The sequence below is a fragment of the Podarcis pityusensis genome (genome assembly GCF_964106645.2).
Source record: "Podarcis pityusensis genome assembly, chromosome: 17".
Lineage (NCBI taxonomy): Eukaryota > Metazoa > Chordata > Lepidosauria > Squamata > Lacertidae > Podarcis > Podarcis pityusensis.
Window position 1 is genome coordinate 23987845 of NC_138042.1, and position 27070 is coordinate 24014914.

General features: G+C 43.8%; 2 protein-coding genes and 2 long non-coding RNA genes across 9 annotated transcripts in view; 2 read left to right on the forward strand and 2 right to left on the reverse strand.

Annotated features, from left to right (window-relative positions):
• Positions 1-27070, reverse strand: part of FREM1 (FRAS1 related extracellular matrix 1) — a gene marked incomplete at its 5' end in the record, with an annotated part of 715053 nt that overhangs the window by 539748 nt on the left and 148235 nt on the right. The window lies entirely within an intron of this gene.
• Positions 413-6511, forward strand: LOC308466795. Its single transcript, XR_013980938.1, has 3 exons — positions 413-517; positions 4932-4990; positions 6233-6511. It is a non-coding gene; the product is annotated as an uncharacterized lncRNA (long non-coding RNA).
• On the reverse strand, positions 12320-13806 carry LOC308466836. The gene is made up of 2 exons (XR_013980999.1): positions 12736-13806; positions 12320-12655 (listed from the first exon to the last, which is right to left on the reverse strand). It is a non-coding gene; the product is annotated as an uncharacterized lncRNA (long non-coding RNA).
• MPDZ (multiple PDZ domain crumbs cell polarity complex component) overlaps positions 16798-27070 on the forward strand; it is a 122705-nt gene continuing 112432 nt past the window's right edge. The window contains exon 1 of one of the 2 annotated variants that reach the window (XM_080987632.1): positions 16798-17272. The gene's annotated coding sequence lies outside the window, so the exon portion shown is untranslated. Of the gene's footprint in view, positions 17273-24198; positions 24278-27070 lie in introns of those variants that run through there. The other variant, XM_080987624.1, reaches the window with a different exon arrangement.

A 27070-nucleotide genomic window follows, 5' to 3' on the forward strand; every position in this document is an offset into this window, starting at 1 on the left:
TATTGGCTGGTGATGAGCATGGAACAGGGGAAAGTTAGGGGAACATCCTTCCCTGTGTCCAAGACACCCCTTTCAGTAACGTTTGCATCTCCCCCACAAAAAAGGTGCAAATGTATATGCAAGGATATAGCTGATGTGAGAGAAGGCAGGGCATAAGCTGGTGCACCCCCCCCCCCCAGCTTGTTGTAAGTAACTCCAAGGAAGTAAAAGTGAATCAGGGCAAAAAGCGCTGCTGGATGGCACTGGTGGGCCATGAAGCTACCAGAAGAGCAGGGAAAGACAGGGAAAGACAGGGGGGTTGGCCTGGTTGCCTGGGCAATGGGGATGTGTCTCCCCCTCCCCCATTCAGAGTGAAGACAATAGGATGGCTTTGTATGTCTTCAATGACTTCATCCTATGTGGCGCTGTGACATCACCCAACCAGGGACCATGTAATGAACAAGATGAAGGAGCCCTTTTAGTTAAAAAAAAGGAAGAGTCCAAGGAGCAGCAGATGGAGAACGATGGCTGCAAAAAGGTGATTTATTTATTTTTTAAATAAACGTGTGTTCTGAAATGGCAGCCAATGCAACTTGAAGCCATGCAAAAAAGCACTAGTAGTGTAGAATTCCTAGATCTCCTGAGATCTGGGTTTCGATATCATTCTGTGGCTTGCAGATGTCTGTGGTGGAAAGATCTGGTAAAAGATGAACTCTCTCTTGTTCCCACTTACCAGTGGCTTTTCCAGATAAGGTATCTTTTTTTAAAAAAAAATTGATAACAGCATTGTAATGATAATCCCATCCCCATGTTTTATGCATGCATCTGAGCACAATTTAAAGTCCTGGTGCCTAAAGTGCTGGTGCCCTGTAGACCTGAAGGAGCATCTCCACCCCCATCCTTCAGCCCAGACACTGAGGTCCAGCTTGGAGGGCCTTCTGGCTGTTCCATCACTGCAAGAAGTGAGGTTACAGGGAACCAGGCAGAGGGCCTTCTCAGTTGTGGCACCCGCTCTGCGGAATGCCCTCCCATCAGACGTCAAACAGATAAACAGCTATATGACTATTAGAAGACAGCAAAGAGATGAGTAACTATATAACCTTTAGAAAGCCTCCAAAGGCAGCCCTGTATAGTTTGATATTTTACTGTGTTGGGTGTTTTAATCTGTTGGAAACCACTCAGAGCGGCTGGGGCAACCCCATCAGAAGGGTGGCATATAAATAAAAAGGTATTGTAATATTATTATTATTATATAAGGAGATGAGGCTAGCTTTACAGTCTGAATGTGATATCAGGGTTGAGACAGACTTAAACAAACAAACATAGGAGGTGGGTACTGCGTTGCTGTGGAGGGTGAATGGATAGCTTTAAAACAAGCAAGCAAAGCAGCAAGGGTATATAGCCAGACCAGCTTGTGAAGCTCCAGATCACAGGAGTGTCAGCTTGGTTCTGCAACTGTGGGTGCCTGAGGCTGTGGTTACCATGCAGCATGCATGGCCCTGGTGCTGAAAGTTGTGGGTGCCCAGCCCCTACATGGGGAATTTTGTGGGTGCTCGGGCCCCAGGGAGTCGGCACCTGTGCCAGATCACATGCTAGCACCTCAATTAGTGCCAATAGTACTAAGAGAGCTGAAGTGTATGTTGCTGTTGTTAATTTTGCTGTCTGGTCTTTGACCACAATAAAGATTGATTGATTGATTGATTGATTGATTGATTGACTGATTGATTGATTGAGACAAAGAGAGCCATCTCCTGCAATAGAAATGAAAGGTGCTTCCTCTTTGGTCTGGGAACTGCTGCTTTCTTCAGACTTCTGTTGGGGTTTTGATTACAGTATAAACATGATCACCCTGTAAGGGAAGGTGATATTGTTAGCTTGGGGTGATATTGTTAGCCTGATTTAATTGCAAACCTGAGGTTTCCTAGTGCAACTACAGAATGTGCAAGAGTTCCTAGGACATGTAACAGAAATTCAAATTCTTTATTATTATCCTGAATACACACATTAGGAAGTGAAATCTCTCCACCAAATACAGTAGTCATCTGTGATGTCATGGATTAAGAGACCCTTTTTGGATTAAAAAACTCTGCTCAGCCATAAAGTTCACTGGATAACCTTTGACAAATATCTCTCCATATCATGGAGCTGTAAAGAAGTACATTGATACAACAGACATTACTGATAATAACCAAAAGAGGAGTTTGGGAACATCAAGTATACACTCATATAGTACTAGAAATTATAAGATTCAGTGAAATAGACATAACCAAGATTTTAAGATATTTATGTATTGGAGCGTAATACAGAATGATGACTAGTTTTTGCCTTAAATCCTCTCTTTATGTTCTGTGAGGCAATTCCACCCTAAATGTTGCATCGATTGTCTGCAATTAAGTCCTGAGATTTCAGGAGGATATACTTTTGAGCAATGAGTTTCATATCAGAGTGTATGTCCGAGTCTGTAACTGAAAAGTTGCGTGAAGAATAGATTAGGTTAATTGCACTGCATCCAAGGTTCCTTTCTGAAGGCGTTTGAGATGAGACGTGTCACTTGTGAGTCACACTCAGAGCTGGACGTTGGCCCATTATCACAGAGACTCGGCTGAGCAGTTGTTGGAGTCAGCAGAAATGAGAGGGCGCTCCGGGGCTGATTGATGGGAGCTCTCCTGTATGTGAGAGAAATAAGCTGCCTGCAGAGAGTCTCTCAGGCAACCTCAGATTTTTTTGTGTTTTAATTGGAAGAGGCCTAGTTGACAAAAGTCAAAACCGGAGAAGGATTATTTGGCTAACCTTAGAGCCCAGCACGAAGCAGAACGGGGAGAAAGTTTCTCTCTTTCCCTAGCTTTACCGCTGCATCTGGGTGCTTCTGGTTTTAGCCATGGCTCAGTTAAAACACTTTGCTTTTCAATTCTAGGAACAGCAATTGGGCTTTCTTGCTTGCTTTGCGGGATACTTCTGCTATGCTTTTATTGTCTCCCCAAAGAGAATTCTGAGCTTGGGGTTCATCTGCAGGGGCTGTTTCACCCAAGGTGCGTCTAAGGGGCAACTTACGAAGTCTCCCACACACACACCCAGATTGTCCCCATTAGTCCTCCATTTCCAGGACTTGTGTACACCCAAATAAATGAGTAGTTAATTAAAAGAGCAATAATTTCCTTCACAACATTCCTTGAGCTGTGATTTCCGATATCTCAGGATGTATTGCCGCTGAAGCAGTGAGGTGAAGCTGTCTCCCAGCTTTGCGGAATGGAGTTTAATTCTGAGTAAACAGTAGAGAAGGATCTTGGCCATGAGAACAAGCATTGATGGTCAGGCTCAGGACTGGAAATGGAGCTTAGTATTGGTCATCCGAAAGCAGGGGTAGGCAACCTAAGGCCCATGGGCCGGATGTGGCCCAATCGCCTTCTCAATCTGGCCCATGGACAGGCTGGGAATCAGTGTGTTTTTACATAAGTAGAATGTGTCCTTTTATTTAAAATGCATCTCTGCGTTATTTGTGGGGCATAGGAATTTGTTCATTATTTTTCCCCAAAAAATATAGTCCAGCCCACCACATGGTCTGAGTGATGGTGGACCGGCCCACAGCTGAAAAAGGTTGCTGACTCCTGCCCTGAAGCAGTGTTTCCCAAACTTGGGTCTCCAGCAGTTTTGGACTACAACTCCCATCATCCCTTGCTAGCAAGTCCAGTGGTTAGGGATGATGGGAATTGTAGTCCAAAAGCAGCTAGAGACCCATGTTGGAGGAGCACCGCCCTAAAGGATGGGTGAGCACTAGAAGCCCTTTGGATGTGAGCTGGAGAAGAAGCTGGAGAAGACTTCCCAGCTAAAGAGCTGCTCTTGGGAAAATTGGAACTTGAGGCAAAAGCCTACCTACCACAACAGATGCTCTTTACTCCAGATATCCCCCCGTGTATGTTGCTGCCCCTTCCTTGCAGGCTGCTCCTGGAGAAATGTCTGTTGCTTTGCTAGGTATGAAGTATGAAGCAAAGGTGCTAGGTGAAGTGTGGAATGAAAGAACTGATTCCAGGAAATCTGAGAGTGAGGGGCCAAAGACCTCCTCTGCAGGGAACCCTCATAGTCCAAGGTCTTCGTACTCCATTTTCTCCAGGGTCAACACTGGAGTTCGGCTCCCTATAAAAGCAATGCTGATATTATCTGTTGCTTTGCAAAGCCAGACCTTTTGGCCAAGAGGATCCCCCACAAGAGTTGGGCTGATGGCTCTGACTCCAAATTTTCTTGGGCCTACTCTTCAAAGCTGAATCCTTTCCTTGCTGAGGTCTGCCTTGAACAGCTGCCCAGACCGGTTCAGCAATGAACCGAGCTATGTAACCATTTGGAAATAAATAGCTCAATTGCTTTCTTTGCCAATCTGATGTGAGCCGAGAGAAGCTTGTCCATCACTAATTTCTGGGCAACATTGCCAGGGCTTTTTTTTCCAGCCGGAACTCGCTGGAACTCAGTTCTGGCACCTCTCAGATGGACACCGTTGCCATTATAAGAGAACAATGGAGGCGTTCACGGAGAGTTCCAGCACCTCTTTTTCTAGAAAAATAGCACTGAACATTGCACTATATTAAGTCCCAGTTCTGCTTCCAGACAACTGCAGAAAAGCAATGCCTCAGTAGTGCCAAAAAGCACCAAAGAAACCAAATATGCACTTTACATTTAGTAAAGTACTTTTAATTGTACATTCAGTTGCTGTTTAGTTTAGTTTGTTTTATGACAGAGCTGTTTGTTTGCTATTTATGGGATTTGTTGATATGCATTCTGTATTTTTTGCATTTATTTTAAAAGTATTTTCCCCCCTGTATATTTCTTTTAATTGTTTCCCCACTATGGGATTGAACTATTTAATGATGAGCAGGTTATAAATACTCATTAAAAAATAAATACATGTCTAGTACACAGAAGCAAATGAGTGAAATTACTTTTGCATTTTCTGAACTCTCTAGGTTGTGCATGCTCATGGCAAGAAACAGGAAATGACAAAACGAAGATCGCCGGAGGGAAGGTGAGGGAACTTTTAGTCACTCCTAATGCATGCCAAGGGGCGCAGGTGGTGCTGTGGTCTAAACCACTGAGCCTCTTGGGCTTGGCGATCAGAAGGTTGGTGATTCGAATCCCCGTGACGGAGTGAGCTCCCATTGCTCAATCCCAGCTCCTGCCAACCTAGCAGTTTGAAAGCACATTGAAAACGCAAGTAGATAAATAGGTACCACTCTGGCGGGAAGGTAAATGACATTTCCGTGTGCTGCTCTGGTTTCACCAGAAGCGGCATAGTCATGCTGGCCACATGACCCGGAAAAACTGTCTGTGGAAGCGGACAAACGTTGGCTCCCTCGGCCTGTAAAGTGAGATGAGCACCGCAATCCCAAAGTTGTCTGCGACTGGACTTACCGGTAACTGTCAGGGGTCTTTTACCTTTTTTTTAATGCGTGCCAAGCATGCAGCATGGGATGGAGAATTAACTTCCAGAGAAAATGACAGAGGAAGTCCTTAGCATACAGAAACTCTCAGTTTCAACCCTCAGCATTTTCAGGTAAAGCTTGGAAATACTCCTATCTGACATCCTGGAAAGGTCTTTTCCAGTCCATGTAAGCAATTCTGAACTAGAAGGGTCAACAATACAAGGCAATTTTGTATGTTTCTGTAGCTGTCATTCTGCTTAAGTAAGTTATCAGGATGGCACAAATCTCTTATTAAAAATATGAGAGAAAACTCAGAAGCAGGAACATTCCAGCTTTCAAAGCCCACTTATTACTCTCACGAGTCACAACTGACTGCTGGTAGTGCAATATTCCTCCATGCCCACATATGATTAGGAAGAAATAAGTCTGCCCAGGCAGAAGCAAATACTCAGCAACCAGTGGGGACGATGAACTTAGTCTACTCCCCAGCCTCCCTCTCCATTGCTGGACCACACCTGAAAGAAAGGTACTTTCAGCATGTAACCCCACCTTGAAGAAAGGTGTCTGGACTTCATTAAAAAAGGGGGATAACAAATGTTTATTTATGCCAAATAAAGGCCCTCAGCCAAGGGGCTACTTTGGAAGGAAGGGAAGGTATAATAATAATAATAATAATAATAATAATAATAATAATAATAATAGGCTTTATGATGAAATCATAGACTGGAAATGTAAATAAGGCTGTAAGAAATACACCTATGTTAAAATAAATAGGGACTTACTTCAGAGGAAATATGTTTCGGATGGGAGCATTGATTTGACTGATAACTGCTGTTTTCTTCCAGAAACCTGGCATATTGGACAAAGCAGGCCGCTCCAGAAATGCCTTTTGCTCTTTCTGTGTCACATGCCGATATTTTATTCTGGAGCCGCCACTGCAACAACTACAATACAAATGGATAGTAGCTGTAGAATGAACAGCGACACAAGATTGCAATCCAAAGACTAAGGGAGAGTAACATGCTAACTACACAAAGCACTGCTTTGAAGAACGATGTATGGACTTCATGAAACAAATGAAGAACAAATGTATATTTATTGCCTAAATAAAGGCCCTAAACCTGGTGGTCTTCTTAAATCAACTCAGGCCATAGAGAATATAAAAGGTACTATGTACTTTATGAAGAAACTTACTTTCAGTTTAATGATTACAGTGACACCTACTGTTCCCAAATAATCAAAATTATGTACATTTCATTCCTCAATATGTTAGGAAATTATTGTTCTGTAATTCCCATCTACAAATTTATTGCATGGATTTCAAATGGATTTCCATTCCCTCTCAAACGGATTGCATTTTATTACTTCAGAAAAGCTTTACAGCACCGTGAAAAAGCACAACTTTTTATGACTCCGTGTATTTATATTCGTGGTCCCACTCAAAGAAGGAAGGATTTTATGTAGCTCAAGACATCTATAAATAGTAAAATAATATCTCATTATTTGCAGTTTATGGCTGCAGCACACGTCTGAATAATTTTAGTATTAACTGCCACCAGGCACAATCTGGCCAACCTTACGCACATCCGTCACATTTATCTCAATGGGAGAAAATTAAACACTTGAATATTTGGGGATATTTGCAACATTCACTAACCAGACCTTTTTGAGGAGGCACTTAGAAGGCTGCAATGTTTTGTTTTTCCAGTGGTTATTTTAACTCGTTATGCCCTTTGAAGGAGAGATTATGTTCAGAACTTGGGAATGTATTTTGTTAAATAAAACTTTGCACACGCTCTGTGCATATCTTGTTGGCTTTGGTGCATTGTCTTCATGCTGCAGAAATAGAGGCGGGGTGGACCAATAAGCAGGGGATCTTCAAAGGTTAGCTAACTTGTTGAACATCTGCATTAAGTGTTATTAACAAATCTTGTTCTAAGTTCAGAAAGAACAAGTTTGGTGATAGCAATCGGAGGAGCTCAGTAACCTATTTTTATTTTGTTGTGAATCCCTAGCGATAGCTGTGTAGTAACAGATTGCTTTGGTTAAAGGTGTATTTGAAAATAATCAGGGATTGTTATGTGTAAGGATGGGCAATGTTTTATTAATTTCGGCTATGCTGTGTATCACATTTGTGGGAAGAAACCCAGTGGGCGAGCTCACTTTTTCTGCTTTTATTGGTCTACAGTTGATTAGCTAACTGTAGAACTGGTCTGCTTTCAACAGTTGACGCTTGTAAATATAACACTTAAAACACTTTATTTGCTGTTGGGGTTGTGCTACAGTTATCTGAATTAACCAAGTCCATTTCAGGAATTGTCCCAATTCTAGATAATTAATTGTACCATCTGCCAAATTAATGTGACTTATCTGTCTCTTTTGTTTATTCCCTGAGCTTTCCCCTTAAAAGTCTACCAGATTCATTAGTTTTTCTATTTGGAGATACAATCATTGAGCGTAAACAGCTGTTTGATTTATTTTTAAAAAAAGTTTAGGATTTGCAATCTCCCCTAGTCTTATTTAGTACCTCTGGGTTCCTAGAAATTTTAATGTACAAACAGAAATTTGATTTCTTCCATCTCCCATCAAGAGTGAAAAACAACTTCCCATTATGATGAATATGGAATTCTAACAGAGAAAACCATTGTGAGGAATATGAATATATCCCAGTGAAGGCAAAAGACACTGAAGTAAGTAAGGTAAACAGACATTTAATACCATTTTGAGAGATTATTTGTCAAAGATGTGAAGGTCCTATCTCGGATAAGGTGATGTGTTAAGTACCTGCACCTGTTCTGTTCCCTCAACGGTGCCTCTACCACATACATTTGCCAGTTTCAAATGTTATTTGACTGATTCCATTAAATTCTTGCAAGCTCTAAGAATTATGTATATGTAAGAAGAGGAGAGGGACTGTTGTGGTTAACAGTTGTCCTCCTGGCAACCTTGTCTTCCTTAAGGTAGTCCTTAAGATACCTCAAGGCATATTTTCTGGCACTTTATTTCATGCACTCCTTTTATGGGAGAAGAGAAACCCTCTTTGAGGAACTGCACCAGGGCCCCCAACCACCTTAATCCATATTTGGATCTGGGAGAGCTGTTACTGAACACTAAGTCAGTCCAGAGTAAAGAATATACAGTGGTACCTCGGGTTACAGGCGCTTTAGGTTACAGACGCTTCAGGTTACAGACACCCAGAAATAGTACCTCGGGTTAAGAACTTTGCTTCAGGATGAGAACAGAAATCGTGCTCCGGCGGCGCAGCAGCAGCCGGAGGCCCCATTAGCTAAAGTGGTGCTTCAGGTTAAGAACAATTTCAGGTTAAGAACGGACCTCCGGAACGAATTAAGTTCTTAATCCGAGGTACCACTGTATCATTCATTAGTTAAATGAGAATGGGCAGGGCCAGATTTAGGTTTGATGAGGCCCTAAGTTACTGAAGGTAATGGGACCTTTTATATGCCCAGCTGTCCTTTGTTAACAACCAATTGTTGCTGTTTTTTTGTGTTGAATATATGCTGTATGGTAATTTATTGACCTAATAGGTATCTAAAGCCATTTGCACATGTTGCCGTGCAACCAGTCCATGCAAACTGTAGGCACCCTATATATATATAGAAATGAGCAAACCAGTGATATTTTAGGGAGCAGGGTAGCAAGCTCCCTACTTACATCATAGGAGCCTACACAACACAAAACACTGTTGCTGTATGGTTTTATTTTATGTGTTTTTTATCTTATATTTTGGAAATGTACATCCAGGTTTTTTCCCTTTAAATTTTTTGGGGGCCTGCAAGAGAGTGGGCCCCTAAGGTATAGCTTGTTTAGCTTATATGTAAATCTGGCACTGAGGTTGGGGGCGGCTGTGGTCTGTGAGGATTCCATCACCCAATGTGGGATTTGATGCTGGCACCTGGTGTTGGGCACTAATAATTTTTTTTCCTTTTCATTTGCACAACTTTTCATTTGTCAAGTGACTTCATGAGTCAGCAGTGCTTAACATGAGTTAACAGAGTGATGCAGCAGCAAAAAAACCAACCCTAATGCTTCATCAACAGAAGTCTAGTGTCCAGATCAAGGGAAGCAATAGCACCACTCCATTTTGCCTTGGTCAGACCACACCTGGAATACTGTGTCCAATTCTGGGCACCACAAATTAAGAAGGATGTTCACAAGCTGGAACGTGTGCAGAGGAGGGCAACCAAGATGGCCAAGCGTCGGGAAACCAAGCCTTACAAGGAGTGCTTGAAGGAGCTCAGTATGTTTAGCCTAGAAAAGAGGAGGCTGGCGGGAGATATGAAAACCACCTTCAGATATCTCAAGGGCTGTCACATAGAAGATGGAGGAAGCTTGTTTTCTCCTGCTGGAAGGTCTGACTTGAACCAATGGCTTCAAATTACAAGAAAGGAGGTTCTGCCTAAACATCAGGAAGTACTTTCTGACAGTAACAGCTGCTCAACAGTGGATTGGTCTCCCTTGGGAGCTTGTGGACTCTTCTTACTTGGAGGTTTTTAAGCAGAGATTGGATGGCCATCTGTCATGGATGAGATTCCTGTATTGCAAGGGGTTGAACTAAATGACCGTTGGGGTCCCTTCCAGCTCTATGATTCTTTGAATCACCTTAAAGGTAAAGGGACCCCTGACCATTAGGTCCAGTCGTGGCTGACTCTGGGGTTGTGGCGCTCATCTCGCTTTATTGGCCGAGGGAGCTGGCGTACAGCTGCCGGGTCATGTGGCCAGCATGACTAAGCCGCTTCTGGCGAACCAGAGCAGCGCACGGAAACACTGTTTACCTTCCCGCCGGAGCAGTACTTATTTATCTACTTGCACTTTGATGTGCTTTTGAACTGCTAGGTTGGCAGCAGCAGGGACCGAGCAACGGGAGCTCACCCTGTTGCAGGGATTCGAACCGCCGACCTTCTGATAGGCAAGTCCTAGGCTCTGTGGTTTAACCCACAGTGCCACCTGCGTCCTTTTGAATCACCTTAGGATATACCAAATGTGATCCTATCTGTGCAGGACTAGGTTTGCTACTACAGTTGTCCATGCACTAGTAACTTCTCATTTGGATTACTACAATGAGCTACATGTGGGTTGCCTTTGAAAACATTAGCTCTTCTGTAATAATAACAATAATTTTTTATTTATACCCCACCCTCCTCAGCCAGAGCCGAGCTCAGCATGGCTATCACCAGTAAAATTACAAGAAAAACATAATGGGGGGGGGGGCAATTTAAAATACGGGTTAAAATACAATTTAAAATGCAGCCTCATTTTAATAGCCCATAGATCAAAACCATAAGGGGAGGGAAACATAAGGGTCAGACTGAGTCCAAACCAAAGGCCAGATGGAACAGCTCTGTCTTGCAGGCCCTGTGGAAAGATGTCAAGTCCTGCAGGGCCCTAGTCTCTTGTGACCAAGCGTTCCACCAAATCGGGGCCAGTACTGAAAAGGCCCTGGCCCTAGTTCAGACCAATCTAACTACCTTGCGACCTGGACAGCAAAAAAATTCTTCTCCTTTTCCATATTATAGTTTTATATACTGCTTTTTATTTACAAAAGAGAAAGAGGTATAAATACAATATAACATAAACATAATAAAAAACAACAATATCCAATAAAAATCAATAACCGTCAGTAAAGTATTATTGCAGGAACCAAGTACATCAAGGATCTGATACTGGCGATAATGGAAAGCATGGGTGAATAACCCACAGTGGGTGCCCACCTCATCTCAATAGGGAAAGTACTCCACAAGACACTGGGCACAACAGAGAAAGTTAAGACTGCCAATACAACATGAAGATAGTTCTTTGCCACCTGCTCTGTCAAATTCAAAGTTCTGGTATGTTTGCCTTTAAAACCCTAAATGGCTTGATACCAGGTTTTCTGAAGGACCACCTCCTCCCATATAGACATACAGTATCTGGACCCTAAGACCATATTCTGAGGCCCTTCTGTGCATTCCCCACAGTTGTCTGCTAGAGAAAGTCTTTTCAGTGGCGGCACATCATCTGTAGAATGTCCTATCCAGAAATAGCATCTTTTTGACATCAGGCAAAGACCCTTCTATTTTCCCATGCATTTTAATTTGCAAACCATTTGGTGGTTTTTCAGGTCTTTGTACTGATCTTACTCTTTGTTGTTGGTGTTCTACTCTGCAGTTGGTATTATCCTGCTTTGGATTTCATATTATGTCTTATTTCTACACTTTATGGTTGTAAACAGCCCAGAGAATTGCAGTCACTGCTCTGCAAACAAGCAGCCATACCCCCAAAATTCAGGCCACTGTGAATTTGCTTCACTGTGTTAAGTCATTGATTTAATCAGTGTTTTTTTCATCTAAGCACCATCTGCCTCACAGTCCAAATGTTAAAGCAGTGTTGGGGCAGAGTGCATCTCTGAATGCAGGAACAACTTTTGCACTACTAATCTTCACAGAGTCACATGTTCCACCTGGACTGTGACCCCTGAGTTCTTTCAGCAGAAACATCTTTGGATCCAGAAGTCTGCAACTGGAGCATGACAAATCTGTGGTCACCTTGGGAAAGCAGAACTGTTTTTAAAGTAGCCTTAATCTGGCCAAACCAGACATTCCTTTTAGGTATTTTGTGTCTGAATGATCTATGATAATGTTAATGGGCTTTGTCATTTATTTGGATTCACCACTCTGCCAAGGGCAAGGCCTGTGGTTTGAAACAATCATGTTTGCATATACAGAATTTATCCTTTATATTCCTGCACTTTCTACTTATTTTGTTTTGCAATTATAAATAATTAACATCCCTTTAATGATTTTTTTTTTTCAAATTGCTCTACCTTAAGGGCTGTATTTTTTATTTTATTTTTTTACCCCAGGCACACATGAAACCTCCAGTAGAAAATTAAGAGTTATGGAGTTATGTACCAGAGGAAGCTGTGTTCTTTAAAAAAAAAGGGGGGGAACCTCTTAAAAATGCAAATCTATGCAACACCGATGCCAAAATAGCTGCTCCAGTAAGTGAAACTAATGTGCTGAACTTGCCAGTACAATAATCCAAAATATGGAATGGATCCCAAACAGCAAAGTTCTGAATTCTAACTTTTCTCAGTAGTAAACAGCGTGTTACCAATACAGCTAACTTTCATTCCTTGAAGATGCTTTATGCAGGAGTTGAAAGGAACTGCCCTTAAATGCAAATTTCTAATTTTGTAATGAAAGTTATCTATTGACCGAACAAATTTAAGTAGACTTTCCCACAGCACTTTGACTACTCAAGTGTGGTTGCTTCTTCTGCCGACTGCACTGGGGGCGTTCAGCATGACTGGCTTAAATGCCCCCCTGGCCAGCCAGGCATGAAAGCAGACAATGTCTGGCCAACCAGCAAGGCACTGACCAGCAATAAGGGCCTCTGATTGGCCCGTTTGAACTTAAGGGAATTTAGGCTTCCAGAGGCTTTCCTCTGGCTCTATTCCAATATATAATATAGGGTTTATTCAGTCAACAAGCTTTTGTTGAACATCACCTTGATCTCAGAACAGTGTGAGATCCAGGCACTTACCCAGGGTCTGTGTTTCCTTTGGAAATGAGGCACAGAGGAGACTGTGGTGTCTTTATGTGATATGGCTTATTATTTACACATATAACCAACCTGAGCCTTTGATGGAGGGGTTCACAACATTAGCATTAACCCCAAGAGGTTCATCATCATCATCATCATCATCAATATATATATAAACACATTTAAAAGGCTGCAGCATGTTAATCAGTCAATGGCTTGGTAGAAGAGGGATGTTTCTGCCTGGCATCTAAAGATGTATAATGAAGGCACCAAACAAACCTCCTTGGGGTTTCTGCCACAGCTGCATCCTTGGGTTCAAGAAGAAATCACCCATGGCTCTCCCTCTGCTTTTCCAGCCTTCAAGCTTTCTCCCTCTAGGTCACATCACAGCAAACTCTGCTCAAAACTCTGTCCTCCTGATTATCTAAGAGCTGGAGGAGGTGCTCCACCCATTTGCCCTCTGGCGCAGAGTCCCCTCTCTTCTGCTTTCTTAATGGTCCATCACCTTTTCCTTTGTTCTCTCTTAATGGCTCATCTCCCAGGCAATTACCTCATAAGGCAAGTAGCCTGCCTTGTCTTTTGACCCTTGCTGGATCCAGGGGATCAGGAGGCTTAATTAAATTCTAACACTTACTGGGTCCAGGGATTTAGGGGAGTCTGACACCCCCCCAAACGCATAACAATATATATTACCAGGTTGGAAGTGGGTAGGCTGTGTGCCAGACCCTTCTAATGCCTTCATGGAATAGTCTTCCTGGTTAGGTGATGGCCTAGGAAATGGCCATTAAGGGAACAAAGGAAATGGCTTAATACAACCCACTGCTCAACTTCCTGCTAGTTAGAAAGACGAATGCCAGAGTTGAGAATACAGCTTCTGGCAATTAGAAGTAATGATCAGATAAAAGGGGTAACGGTGGGTAGGAAAGGATATAAGGTTAAAGCCTTTGCGGATGATTTAGTATTAACTCTGGAAGACCCTATGAATACGGTAACAGAAGTGTTGAAAGAAACAGACCAATTTGGCCAGTTGGCAGGATTCATCTTGAATAAGAAAAAAAACTAAAGCAATTACTAAAAATATAGATCCAGAGATTGTTAACAGATTACAGCAGCAAACTGAAATAGAAGTGGTTAAGAAAGTTAAATACTTAGGAGTTTGGTTAACCCCCAGGAGTATTGTTTCAGAATAATTACATTCCAACATGGAACAAGATCAAAAGGGACTTAGAGGTGTGGGGAAGAATGAAATTGTCATTTTGGGGAAGAATTGCAACAATAAAAATGAATGAGCTACCGAAGATGTTATTCTTGTTTCAAACAGTTCCAGTAATCAAAGGGGCAGTGATTTTTAAAAATTGGCAAAGAGAAATTTCAAGGTATACCTGGCAGGGTAAGAAGCCGAGGATAAAATTTAAGATATTGACAGACGCAAAAGAAAGAGGAGGCTTCGCCCTGCCAGACTTGAAATTGTATTATGAAGCATCTTGCCTCTGTTGGTTGAAGGAATGGATGAAATTAGAAGACACAGATGTGTTAGATCTTGAAAGTTTTGATAATAGATTCGGGTGGCACGCGTATTTGTGGTATGACAAGAAACGGGTACATAAAGGTTTTGAAAATCATATTATAAGAAGGTCTCTGATTGAAGTGTGGGAAAGATATAAAAATCTGTTGGAACAAAAAACTCCATATTGGTTGTCACCGTTGGAGGCAATGAGTGTGAAGAAAGTCAATATGACAGGGGGATGGGTGACATATGAGAAGTTAATATATAAAAGTGAAGGAAAATGGAAAATGAGACCATTTGAAGAAGTTAAGGACTATGTGAATGACTGGCTGCATTTTTTTCAAATTAATGAGATGTTTCGAAAAGACTTGAATCAGAGGGATTTTGCTGATAAAGAATCAAAATTTCAGACAGAAATACTGAATAATGACTATAAGATTTTAGCAAAAATGTATAAGATATTATTGGAATGGTGTACAAAGGATGAGGAGGTAAAATCAGTTATGATTGACTGGGCAAAAGATATAGGGTATAATATACAAATGGAGGATTGGGAAAGACTCTGGAAAGAAGGTTTAAGATTCACTGCATGTACAGTTATAAAAGAAAATGTTATGAAAATGATGTACCGATGGTATGTAACACCTGTGAAGTTAGCAAAAATGTATAAGACAAGTAACAAATGTTGGAAATGTAAAGAAAAAGAAGGTACCTTTTTCATATGTGGTGGGAATGTAAGAAGGTAAAATGCTTCTGGGAGATGATTTATAATGAATTGAAGAAAATGTTGAAATATACATTTGTTAAGAAACCAGAAGCTTTCTTACTAGGCATTACAGGTAATGAGATAAATAAGAAAGAAAAGAAGTTTTTTTATATGCAGTGACAGCAGCAAGAATACTGATGGCCAAGAAATGGAAACAGGAGGAGCTACCTACGATAGAAGAATGGAGAACTAAAATGATGGACTATGCAGAACTGGATAGAATGACTGGAAGGATCCGGAATCGACGAGATCAAAGATTTACAGAAGATTGGGAAAAGTTTATCCAATATATGCAAAAACTGAGTGATAATCAAATTACGTTTGTAAGTTTTAAGGAAGCTCTGTGAGGGGAAATGGTTAAAATGGCAGAAATGTGTTAAAAGTAATAAAGGGAAGGAATTGCAGACAAATTGAGGGAAGTCAAAAAGAGAAGTAAGATTTAATTAAGATGTATGGAGTATATAAAGTTGTTTTTTGTATCTGAAAACCAATAAAAATATAATATTAAAAAAAGAGAGAATACAGCTTCTGGCAGTTCAGCATCCAGTGAGAACAAACCAGTTCCTGTGCCTCTAGGGTAGGGTGAGATTGTATTCATGTGTAAACAAAACTGTATATCCTAAAGACCCCATGGTTTCTGCCTCACTCTGAAGGAAACTCAAACCCTGGGTGAATGCCCAGAACTTCCAACCACTCAGAGATTGCGGTGGCCTGCTGTAGTGAGCTAAAGAAAATGTTTTAAAATACTTTTATTAAAAAAACAGAAGCCTTTTTATTGGGTATAGTGGGTGAAGAGATACCAAGGGAAGATAAAAGACTGTTTATGTATGCAACAACTGTGGCAAGAATTCTCTCAGCCCCAAAATGGAGACAACAAGAAGTACCAATGAAAGAAGAGTGGCATATGAAGATGATGGACTTTGCAGAACTGGCAAAGCTGACAAGAAAAACCCCGAAACCAGCATGATCAAGTATTCCAAAAGAGTAAATATATACAATATCTGAAAGATTATTGTAAGGAATTAACATCACTAACAGGGTTGTCTGAAGACTTGTAATGAGATTTTTTCTACCTTCCTGTATTTATTTAAATTTTGAGCTATTTTGTAAGGAGTGTAATTAGAATTGGAAAACATATAAAATGCAATGATATATAAAGGTTAATTTTGAAAGCCATGAGGCGGGCGGGAAGGAAGTCAATAGGCTCTAAAGACCCAGGGAGGTGAAGTGGATAACGATGATGTGAATGTATATTATTAAATGGAAAATAAATAAAAAATGTATACAAAACAAAACAGAGATTGGGGTGGCCTGCAACAAGTTGGTTGCACATCGACTCAAAATATGGCAGGCATCATGTCCTGTATTTCCCTCTTTCCCCAGGTCTTTTTCTTCCAGAGCAGTGACGAAGAAAGTAGGGCAGCTGCTGGTGATGGCAACATAAATAAAATATCGAGGGGGGGTATCAGGTAATCAGCCCCCCTGCATAATCAATCACATGACAGGGCACACACACCATATGAATTACCATGCCCATCAATTGGGGGGGGTGCAGTCCCCTCAAATAATTTTTTTTGGGGGGCGAAGACCCCTCACCCCTTTGGAGTCGCCTCCTGCGGCAGCAGCCGCAGGACCATCTGGCCTCCCGCCGGCTTCGCGGGACACCTGGCGGCCCCTCCTGTTGCTGCTGCTGTTGTCATGGCTCCTTCCCAGCAAGCAGCGCCCGCTCCGGCGGCGCCGAGATAGTTGCCTGGCCGGGAGCGGCTAGGAGAGCCGGGGCTGGGGGAGGAGAGCCCGGCCGGATTCACGGGCCGGGCGCGCGTTTCTCCGAGGGCGCAAAAGGAGCCGAAGGGGACCTCGCCCGGCAGAGAGAAAGCGGGTCTCTCTCGACACCCGCCTCTCCCCGGAGACGGACAAAAGACTGAACCTCAGCTGAACTTCGGGAGGGCGAGGGTCACCCTCGGCCCAGCCGGGCTCGGGGCGAGGCGGAGGGGCAGCTCGTTAGGCCGGAACGGCGGCGCAAGCTCCTCGCGGGACCCGCACTCGACCACCGGCGCTGCTGCTGCAACTGTAAGGCGCTGCGCAAACCCCTCCTTGGATCTCGCTCTTTCCTGTCTTTTGGGAACCTCCCTTCCCCTCTAAGGGAGCATCCCGGTTCGGTCGGGAGCGTTCAAGGGGGCGCTGCTGGCGGCGGGGGTGGGGGGCGCCAGCCTCTCTCGGCCAGCCTCGTTTTTCCAGGGGGGTGGAGAGAAGGGGGTTGCGCGCACCGCTGCGCCCGCGGAGGGCTCGGCCAGGCCTGGCCTGCGTGGGGCGGGGGGAGACCGGCTGGCGGAGCGAAGGCCGCCTGTTGCTTCTTGGGCAGGAGCTGCTGGCGCTGGCCCGGTTCCAGCAGCGGGACCTGCCGGGGGGGGAGGGGGAGGGGCGGGTCTCGGTCCGGGTCTTCACTCGGCGGCTGGACGAGCAGGAGGGATGCGGCGGGCCGGTTCTGCGTCTGCCGCGGGTAGTAGGAGGAGGGGGAGGAGGGATGGGGAGGCCCACCAAAGCGCGCCTTCCCCGGCCTGGCCTGCTGGGCTCCGTCTCCCCCTCCCTTTCCTCTGGCGAGGAGTTTCCTGCGGTCACGCTCCCTGCTCGCCTTCCCAAGCAGCTCTGGTTCCTACTCTCTGGTCTCTCCCCCCCCCCCTTCGATCGCCCTGAAACACTTGGGGTTGGTCGTGCTACGGGATTAGATGCAACATCTTTGCTTTTTGGGAGGGGGGGCGGACCGGGGAGCGAGCATCCTCTCCCCTCCCGTTAGGCGAACTGAGGAGCTGCGAATGGGAAAGAACTTGCATTGTTGAGAAGGGTTTTTTTGGGGGGGGGGGGGAGATGTGCTCCGTTTACATGCGCGGTGGAGCGGGCTGGGGGACGAAGGATGCCAAGGAAGCAGCATCATCCCCAGTTGAAGGAGGTCTGGCTAGCTTCGCTTTTTCGCCCTCCTCCGTGGAAACAGCTGAAGAGGACGAAAGGGAGGCGAGAACTCCGCCTTAACCTGGGCTGGGCGTTGTTTAACAAGGCTGATGTTGTGTTGGAAGTACGGCGGAAAGATGAATATAGCCCCTCTCTTTCGGTGCACGTGAATAGGTAGAACTAGGTTTCTAACCTGTTGTAATAGCTGGGAGCACAGAGATAAGTAGTTGATAATTGCTTCAGATACAATTAGCGTGCAATAGAAGAGTTTATTGGTGTGTAGGCAGGAGTAAAGTGAGCAAAACCGTACAGACATCCTGCACGTGCTAATAAATCCACTCCTTTTATCTCGCAGTGAAAATGCCCGATAATCAGCTGGTGATCATTGAGGGGGAATGAATAGCAACCCCTCTGTATTAAGGGATAGCTGACGTGTCAAATGGTCCTGATCAAAACCAGTGTATGAGCATAGTCCTCACTGCTTATAATATTTGTATCAGGATGTGCCCATTCTGCGGGAAACATGATTCGGCAACGCTTTCCCAAAGCAAGAAGGGGCCAGTCTATGCAAAACACTATTTCTGTGTTTTCAAAATAAATGCAGGTCTGTAGTAAGCCCCAAAGCTCCAGTTCAGAGTTTAAGTGCACTTCTTTTTTTTTTTTAAAGATATTTATTAAAATTTCAACATATTACAAAAATGAGCCAAAAAAGAAAAAGGAAAACAGATACAAAAAGAAAAAAAATAGAAAAATAGAAAAATACAAAATAAAAACAGTTAAACGAACAGATTAGTCTTTCTATGTCTTATCCTTCATTTACTTGTTTCCTCGACCTCCTCGCACCTCCCTTTTTTGTATTCCAGTTCACATATTTTGTTCAGCAGTTCCCTCCCCTCTTTTAAATATCCTAGTCAATAATCATAAATATATTGTACTTTTAGATTTTTACATATTACATAGTAAACCCTTTTTTTCATCTTCCCTTGTAACATTTCAGCTAAGAACCACTTAGTTTTTATCGAACATCATTCTAACATTCATTAACTTTACAATATTTCTGTAGATAATCTTTGAATTTATTCCAATCTTCTTCCACCGACTCTTCTCCCTGGTCTCGGATTCTGCCAGTCATTTCCGCCAGTTCCATATAGTCCATCAGCTTCATCTGCCATTCTTCCAGGGTGGGTAGATCTTGTGTCTTCCAATACTTTGCAATAAGAATTCTTGCTGCTGTTGTGGCATACATAAAGAAAGTTCTGTCCCTCTTTAACACCAATTGGCCGACTGTGCCCAGGAGAAAGGCCTCTGGTTTCTTCAAGAAGGTATATTTAAATACCTTTTTCAATTCATTATATATCATTTCCCAGAAAGCCTTAATCTTTGGGCACGTCCACCAAAGGTGAAAGAATGTACCTTCATTTTCTTTACATTTCCAACATTTATTATCGGGCAAATGATAGATTTTTGCAAGCCTGACTGGGGTCATGTACCACCTGTATATCATTTTCATAATATTCTCTCTTAAGGCATTACATGCCGTAAATTTCATACCTGTGGTCCACAACTGTTCCCAGTCAGCAAACATGATATTGTGTCCTAAATCTTGTGCCCATTTAATCATAGCAGATTTCACAGTTTCGTCCTGAGTATTCCATTTCAGCAACAAGTTATACATTCTTGACAAAGTCTTAGTAGTGGGTTCTAACAGTTCTGTTTCCAATTTTGATTTCTCCACCTGGAAGCCAATTTTCTTATCCAAATTATATGCCTCCATTATCTGATAGTAATGAAGCCAGTCTCGCACTTTGTTTTTTAGTTTCTCAAAGCTCTGCACAGAGTTTAAGTGCACTTCAGTCCACTTAGCTCTCTGTTGCATTGCAACTATTGAGTTTTAGTGGTGCACTATCTATTTTAAATCATTAGCTTTCCTGAAAATCCCAACCACTGTAATCTCTGTGGTATTGTGTAGAGATTACCAGACTGCAGTGTCAGACACTTCGTAGGCTTACTTATATAAATTGACGTATTTAGCTATCTCTACAAATGTCCATTCAGACTGATTTACAGTATAGCATACAATGGGTGAATTCTGTCCTCAGCTAATTGTGCAGATTTGTATGTGTTTAATTAGAATGAAGCTTCAAATGGTATGTGCTTTTTGTTTCTGATTGTGGCGGTTCTTAATTTAGTTTTTCTAAAGGCTTTTATGGACTAGTGAATAACTATAGTACAGTATAAACACTCCATGGCAGTACAGAGACTTTCTCTCTAGTGTTTTTACATATAGGAGGAGAAGTGTCTTGGGTTCTGTGTATCATGACCCTGTCTGCAAAGATGTCTTGTATTTACTTGATAATATAGCACCTATTTTAAAGAAAGGCTCACATGACATTTTGGAGAACTGTGCTTGATTATTTATGGCAGTCTCCTCTCCAGTAAGCAGTTCAGTGCACTCCCTGAAATGAATGCCAGCATATTAATGGATCTTAGTGTGGTCTAGTAAGTTTTCTTTGCTTTGCCAATGACAAAACTACACTCTAAACCTAAGGAGGAAAGGTGGTAGGCAGCCTTTTCAATAAGCAAGTTAGGCTGTTGTAGTTGACTTGAAGTCATTTTGTATCCGGCTGTTTATCCTGCTTTGCTACAGTGACATGTTTTGTCACATTGCACAGATGGTGGGCATTGCAACCCATTGCAATTGACTTGTTGGGCCAGCAAACAGGTTTGAGCACAGAGTTATAAGAAGCCCAGATTAAGGACAGATAATGGGTGTGTTCACATGTTACATTCAACACATGTGCAATCTCTGTACCTGGATACACAAGCAGTTTAGGGGGTACATTTGTACAGTATTCACATGCAGAGTTCAGTGACTGTACAGTATAAGTACTCTGGTGCAAAATTGTTGTACTCTTGTAGCTATTCACATGTCATACCCAACGGATGTAGTCTCCAGTTTATACTGCCAAGAAAAGAAAATTGCTTCAGTGACATGATTTAAATACATTAAGTGAAACCATTCCCTTTTACTGGCAACAAGGCAAGGCATGCTGAGACTGTTATACCTCCCAAAGCTGTTTCCTACCAATATTAAATAATTAATTAATTTTTATTTAATTACATTTATATCCCACTTTTCCTCCAAGGGCCACAAGGTAGGGCATACAATTCTCGCCCTCCTCATTTTATTTTCACAACAACCCTGTGAAGGAGAAATGGCTGAAAGACTGTAAGTGAACCAAGGTAACCCTTTGGGATTCAAACTGGTCTCCCAGATCCTAGTCCAACACTCTTTTAAGTATTAGACCACATTGACTGCCTTTACATTAAGTAGAAAAAGTTGTGGCAGAAAGGGGAACATAGTTTTATTATTTCCATTTTTTTCCTGCAGTATCTTCTTTTATAACTAAAACACAAGCTTTTGAAATGAAAACACCAACTCCTGTAAGGACCATAATTATAGATATGAAAATGCTGCAGATCAAAAGTTATATCTGTTATTCCCAAGAATATTCATGGTTTTCTTTGATGTAGGCCTTTTACAGCAAAATCCTATACATGTTTACATTCCTTAAAGTTCAATGGGGTGTACAGTAAGCCCACAACTTATACACATTCACTTTGTGCGGATTCAGGTTTAAGCACTTTTCAATTAATAATAACAATAACAATAATAAGCAGGTGGAAAGTGGGAGGGCATGGGGGGGGGGGAAGACTTTGGCAATCCCACCCAGCATTGACCTCATTGTGTTTTGATTGAATGGGATTTTGGCTTTGGGCGCAATCCCCAGATTGTAACCCCTGTGTTGTGTAATGGTTAGTGTGTTGGACTAGGACATGGGAGACCAGGGTTCGAATCCCCACTCAGCCATGAAACACACCAGGTGACCTTGGGCCAGTCACCATCAATTAGTCTATCCTACCTCAAAGGGTGGTTTTGAGTGGGACTGTGAGATATATTGTCCAAAACCAGTTTGAAATCCATGTTGTGACATCAGTTTCACAATTTTAGACCTAGCAATGGATCACAAATCATATGCTTTTGTGTGTGTGTGTGTGTGTGTGTGTGCACATGCGCTATGCAAAAAATCACAATGTGGGGGAAACTGTGAAGCCAGCCCATGCTTCTACATAGTTCCATCCTTATTTCAGACATTGTGATGTATCACTATATCACGATGCTTAGCTGGTGATACATTGTGATGCTGAAAACCAGGTATCGCCCAGCTGTAGCTGTGAGGAAGAAATGCGGAGGGGGAGAACCACTGCACCACCTTGAGATCCTTCTAAGATAAAGGTGCTCTATAAATGCAATAAATAAATTAAATTGTGGGTTTACAGTACCCCTACACAAATCTGCATAACATCAGCCCTAAATGTACCGAATGAAAATATTTTGAGGAAGAGGCAGCATCATGGTGGCCTAACATCCTAAAAATACTGGAAGCAGCCTTTTGATCTACATAGACTGTTCTATATAGAGCCAGTGTGGTGTAGTGGTTAAGAGCGGTAGACTCATAATCTGGTGAACCGGGTTCGCTTCCCCGCTCCTCCACATGCAGCTGCTGGGTGACCTTGGGCTAGTCATATTTCTCTGAAGTCTCTCAGCCTCACTCACCTCACAGAGTGTTAGTTGTGGGGGAGGAAGGGAAAGAAGATTGTTAGCTGCTTTGAGACTCCTTAGGGTAGTGATAAAGCTGGATATCAAATCTAAACTCCTCCTCCTCCTCTTCTTCTTCTTCATGCATAGTTAATACCATGTATGCATTCATCCACTAAAACAGATTTTTATCACTGCCTGTGGATCAAATCTTGCCGTGAGGCTCTCATAAGACCAAAACGTGAAAGATTCCTGGAAGTTGAAAGCAGCAGCAGAGCAAGCAGCCAGCTGCATAATTAGCAGGACAATTAATACCCCGTTAAAAAAAAATACCTGGTGCTTCAAAGAAAACACTCTGGTCAGCCAGGCAAACTGTTTGGGGGCAGGGGTGCCAACTTGAATAAAATATTATTTTGGGGGGAGGGGGCGCAGGTAAGCCCCAGCTCGCATAACTAATCCTAGGACAGGGCGCGCGCACACAGCATCTGAATGGCTTTGCCCATAAACTTTTTTAGGAGGGGGTCTGTCGTCCTGAAATATTTTATTGGGGGTGGGGAGAAGGTAACCTGGCCCCTAGAAGATTGGGGAGGGGGTTCCAAAGTTGAGGCACCGTGACCGAAAAATGGTCCCGGTAGCTACCCACCTAATGGCGAAATGGGGCGCGGGGGAGGGGGAGAATGAAGAAACTTCTTAACACGTGTTGGAGAGGAGAGCTGGGCCGAATCCGACCCTCGCTTTCTCCCTCCCTCCCGCCGCCCGCTCGCTTCGTTCCTCCCAGAGCAGCCGCGGGGAAAATAGGGCAACTGCCGCCACAGGATTCAGGGTCCGGGGAGCCGGCGCGCGTTTCTCCGAGGGCGCAAAAGGAGCCGCCGAGGGGGCCTCGCCCGGCAGAGAGAAAGCGGGTCTCTCTCGGCACCCGCCCCTCCCCGGAGACGGACAAAAGACTGAACCTCAGCTGAACTTCGGGAGGGCGAGGGTCACCCTCGGCCCAGCCGGGCTCGGGGCGAGGCGGAGGGGCAATTCATCAGGCCGGAGGCTCCTTGCGGAACCCGCACTCGACCACCGGCGCTGCTGCTGCAACTGTGAGGCGCTGCGCAAACCCCTCCTTGGATCTCGCTCTTTCCTGTCTTCTTGGGAGCCTCCCCTCCCATCGCCCCCAAGGGAGCATCCCGGTTCGGTCGGCGGCGTTGAGGGGGGGGGCGCTGCTGGCGGCGGGGGTGGGGGGCGCCAGCCTCTCTCGGCCAGCCTCGTTTTTCCAGGGGGGTGGAGAGAAGGGGGTTGCGCGCACCGCTGCGCCCGCGGAGGGCTCGGCCAGGCCTGGCCTGCGTGGGGCGGGGGGAGACCGGCTGGCGGAGCGAAGGCCGCCTGTTGCTTCTTGGGCAGGAGCTGCTGGCGCTGGCCCGGTTCCAGCAGCGGGACCTGCCAGAGGGGGGAGGGGGAGGGGGCGGGTCTAGGTCCGGGTCTTCACTCGGCGGCTGGACGAGCAGGAGGGATGCGGCGGACCGGTTCTGCTTCAGCGTCTGCCGCGGGTAGGAGGAGGAGGAGGAGGGATGGGGAGGCCCACCAAAGCGCGCCTGCCCGGGCCTGGCCTGCTGGGCTCCGTCTCCCCCCTCCCTTTCCTCTGGCGAGGAGTTTCCTGCGGTCACGCTCCCTGCTCGCCTTCCTTCCCTTCCCGTCGCTCTCCCAGCTCCCTTTACCGTCCAGAAACACTCGGGATCAATGCGACGCCTTTGCTTTTTTTGGGGGGGGGAGTGGGGGGCACCGGGGAGCAGCGAGCATCCTCTCTTCTCCCCTTAGGCGAACCCAGGGAGTTCAAATGGAAAGGAACTTGCATTGCTAAGAGGAGAAGATGCGGGGGGGGGGGGGAGATGCGCTCTGTTTGCATGCGCAGTGGAGCGGGCAGGGAGCGAGGATGCCAAGGAGCATCATCCTGAGCCGGAGAGAGCCAGACTTGTCGCTTTCACATTTTTGCCCTCCTCTGTGAAAGCAGCTGGAGAGAACTAATGCAAGGTTACCAGACTTCCCCGTTTCCCGGGGACAGTCCCCGGATTTACAAATCAGTCCCCCAGACAGAATCCATTGAAGTTTAAAAGTGTCCCCGGATTCATTGAAAAATAATCTGGTAACCTTAAACTAAAGCGAGCCGAGAACTCCGCCTTTGCCCTTGTTGGAAGCGAAACACTGAGGGTTAGTTGTGGTCGCGGCTACACACTCAGGATCATTACCCTTGGCTAGGCGTTGCTTAACAAGGGTTATTCCCTTGTGTTTAAAATGACTGGTTGAAAAAAAAGTTGAGAAATGCACAATCCTCACACTTTTGGTGTGCTTGAATGGGTAGGGTTTTAGTCTGCTGGGAGCACACAGTTAAGGACTTGATCATTACTCCACATTGAATTAGCCTGGAGCAGAAGAGTATTGGCTTTGTGTATATGCAGGAGCGAAGTAAGCAACTGGGTATAGGTGTTATCCTGCACACCCAGCTGCTTTTACATCTCATGCTGAAAAGGCCCAAACGTCAGTCGCTGCTCAACATATTAATTGCTCGGGATTTGATATAATCCCCTGTGTTAAAGTACAACTAATGTGTATAATGGTCCCGATCAAAGTCGGTGTGTGAACATAGTCCCCACTGCCTTTAATATTTGTGTGGCGTGTGTCCATTCTGCTGGACATAGGATGCAGCAACACTTGCCCAAAGCAAGAGGGGGTCAGTAGTAGTGTATGGAAAACACCATTTCAGTGTTTTTGAAATTAATGCAGTAAGCACAAAAACCCCAGTTCAGAGCTAAAGTGCATTTCAGTTCACTTAACTCTCTTTCGCATTGTGACTGTTAAGTTAAAGTGATGCGCTATCTATCTTAATCATTAGCTCTTTCCTTCTTTCTTTCTTTCAATCAACTATCTCTGTGCTACTCTCTGGAGATCATGCGGCTATCTTTAAAGTGTGGATCTAGAATAATTCACAAGAGTGCAAATAAGGAGTGAATTCTTTCTTCAAGTAATCATGCAGATCTGTAGGTGTTTTGTGCAATACAATTAGAATCAAACTTCAAATGGTAGATGTTTTTTGTTTTGGTTTGTGGTGGTTCTTAATTTAGTTTTTTCCAAAGGCTTTTATGGACTAGTGAATAACTATAGCACAGTATAAATACTTCATGGCAGTACAGAGACTTTCTCTCCAGCATTTTTACAGATAGGAGGACAAGAGGCTTGAGTTCTGTATAGCATGACCCTGTCTGCAAAGATGTCTTGTATTTACTTGATAATATAGCACCTATTTTAAAGAAAGGCTCACATGACATTTTGGAGAACTGTGCTTGCTTATTTATGGCAGTCTCCTCTCCAGTAAGCAGTTCAGTGCACTCACTGAAATGAATGTCATCATATTAATGGATCTTAGTGTGGTCTAGTAAGTTTTCTTTTCTTTGCCGATGACAAAACTACACTCTAAACCTAAGGAGGAAAGGTGGTAGGCAGCCTTTTCAATAAGCAAGTTAGGCTGTTGTAGTTGACTTGAACTCATTTTGTATCTTGCTGTTTATTTTGCTTTGCTACAGTGACATGTTTTGTCACATTGCACAGATGGTGCGCGTTGCAACCTATTTGCAATTACTTGTTGGGCCAGCAAACAGGTCTGAGAACTGAGTTGTAAGAAGTCCAGATTAGGGACAAATAGTGGTATGTGCTGTACAGGGACAAGCTCCATGCACTTGGAAGTTAAACAGGCACATGCGTGCAGATGGACCTGCCTTCAGTATTGTATTGAACAAAAATTCGTAGTAGCATGTTAGCTTTCTGCATGAGCTCCTGCATGAGCAAAGATCAGGATGATGTTATTTGTCCATAATACCAAGCCCCAATCCTAAACAGAATTAGGCATGATTAACGCTTGAGCTCTACAGTGTCTTTGCAAGCCAAAGGGGCAGTTTCGTGTGGCAAAATGATTGCGTGAATTGGCTCCCCTTCTAAGTCAGGTGCTTTTTACCATGGTAGTAGATGGTGAGGGAAAGTTCTGGGTTTTAGCATAATTGACATGCAAACTGCTTTGAAAGCCACTTTATCAAAATGGTTTGCTATAAAATTCCAGCAAACTTAGAATATGGCTGTGCTTTCATTTTAGCTATGATACTGGAAAGTGTAGGTTTGAGTTGGGTTTTGTTGGGAAGAAAGGAAGGCTGAAATTAAGGAGGCCTAGTTTTAGCGAAATGTTTAGGACTTTTCCCTTGGTATGTTTGATGAAATCATGAACTGAAGAAACCATTCTGTGTCAAAACAAAAACTTATGTTTTGTTAGATCGCTGTTGTTACCTGCGCTCTTTATA